Below are 2322 nucleotides of genomic sequence, written 5' to 3' on the forward strand. Positions count from 1 at the left end.
CTCTTGCTTCTCTTCCCAGTTGAAGGCCACGCCTTTCTGGGTCAATGTAGTCAGGGGTTTTGCGGTTCGAGAGAAGTTTTGAATGAACCTGTGGTAGTAGCCAGCGAGGCCTAGAAATTGACGAATTTCCGTAGGCGTCTTTGGTGCTGACCAGCTCTCAATAGCTTTAATCTTGGATGGGTCCACGTGGATTCCTTCTTCGCTAACCACGTGTCCTAAGAATTCGACCCTTCGGATCCAAAATTCGCACTTAGAGAACTTCACGTATAGCTTCTCCGATCGTAAGGTTTCCAGGACTTGTTGCAGATGATCGTTATGCTCTTCCTTACTTCGAGAGTAGATAAGTATGTCATCTATGAAGACGATGACGAACTGATCCAAGTAAGGACGGCACACCCTATTCATTAAGTCAATGAATACTGCGGGCGCATTGGTTAGTCCGAACGGCATCACTAAGAACTCGTAGTGCCCGTAACGAGTTCAGAAGGCTGTTTTCGGAACATCCTCCTCAAGTATTCGTAACTGGTGATACCCGGACCTTAGATCGATTTTGGAAAAGTAACTCGCCCCTTGGAGTTGGTCAAATAAATCGTCTATGCGAGGAAGAGGGTAACGATTTTTGACCGTGAGCTTGTTGAGTTCCCTGTAGTCGATGCACATACGGAACGATCCGTCTTTCTTCTTGACGAACAAGACCGGAGCTCCCCAGGGAGAGAAGCTTGGTCTTATGAAGCCCTTGCTGAGCAGTTCGTTAAGTTGACCGGACAACTCTTGCATCTCAGCAGGCGCTAGACGATAGGGCGATTTGGCTACAGGGGTGGCTCCTGGGATTAAGTCGATTCGGAACTCGACTTGACGTTGGGGAGGTAATCCCGGTAGCTCTTCTGGAAAGACGTCAGGGAAGTCACGTACCACGGGGAAGTCTTTCAGGTCTTTTGTTTTCTGGCTCGTGTCGACGATGTGTGCAAGGAACGCGCGATATTCCTTACGCAAATATTTTCGGGCTTGAATACTTGAGATGATACGAAGGCTCGTACTGGGTTTGTCTCCGTACATCAACAAGGTTTCGTTATTTGGCAGGTTCAGACGGATTGCTTTGTCGAAACACAGAATATCGGTACGATGGAGACTCAACCAGTCCATGCCCACAATGACATCGAAGCTCTTGATTGCTACTGGTATGAGGTCGATAGGAAATGAGTGATTATCTAGCGCGAGGGTACAACCTATGTAGATTTCGTTAGAGCTCTCTGTCTTGCCGTTAGCCATTTCTACGACGAAGGTTTCTTTTAGTGGTTGCGGTGATTGTTTAAGTAGGTGTTTAAAGTTTTGGTTTACGAAGCTTCTTTCTGCCCCACTATCGAATAGAATACAAGCATAAGAGTTATCGAGAAGGAACGTACCCGTGACTACTGTGGGGTCTGCTACTGCTTCATTGTGGCCAATAGCAAGTAGTCTGCCAGTCTCTCCTGCATTCCCAGCCTTCGGGCAGTTTCTTTTAAAATGCCCTATCTCGCCACAGCCGTAGCAGGCCTGGCTTACTCCTGTACTGGGGACCTGGGAAATGGGTTTGGGTTGTGATCGTCAAAACCGGGCGGTATGGCCCTTCCGGTCACAGTTAGTGCAGTGCATTTCCCGGCAGGGCCGTTATGATGGAAAGAACACTTTGTGCACTTGGGTAAGTTCCCTACATATGTTTTGGCCGGTACAGGGGTAGCTGGAGTAGTGGCATCATGGACAGCCACCGTCTGTTGGTTCTTGGAAGAGGATTGATTTGATTTGCCCCTCCTTCGGTCTCCACGCTTCCTTTTGTTGTCGGTCGCGTAGGTTGGTGTTGCGGTGGTGGTTGTAGTTGTTGATAGAGTAGAAGGAACTTCATGATCAATCAGCCTTTGGGCCAATTCCTTGGCACTATCAAAGGTTGCAGGGTTTGAAGCTAGAACGTTCCCACGATACGGGGGCACCAAACCCCAGATGTATCTCTCGATCTTTTTGTTTTCGGTGGGGACCATGTTTGGACATAGAGCCACCAGGTCGCAGAACCTGGCAGTATAAGCCACTATGTCGGAACCCTGCATTTTGAGGTTCCATAGTTCCTCCTCGAGCTTCTGAATTTCGCCCCTCGGGCAGTACTCCCTTGTTATAAGGTCCTTCAGTGTGTCCCAGCCCATGGCGTTAGCTGTTACCAGTGAGAGTGATTTGACATGGCCATTCCACCACGTCAGGGCCCTTTGGGTGAAGGTGCAAGCAGCAAACTTTATCTTGCTTCCCTCAGGGCATGAGCACATCTCGAAGATCGCTTCTGTTCTCTCGATCCATTGG

The sequence above is a fragment of the Lactuca virosa genome, chromosome 4 (genome assembly GCF_052849685.1).
Source record: "Lactuca virosa cultivar CGN04683 chromosome 4, Lactuca_virosa_CGN04683_v6, whole genome shotgun sequence".
Taxonomy (NCBI): Eukaryota; Viridiplantae; Streptophyta; class Magnoliopsida; order Asterales; family Asteraceae; genus Lactuca; species Lactuca virosa.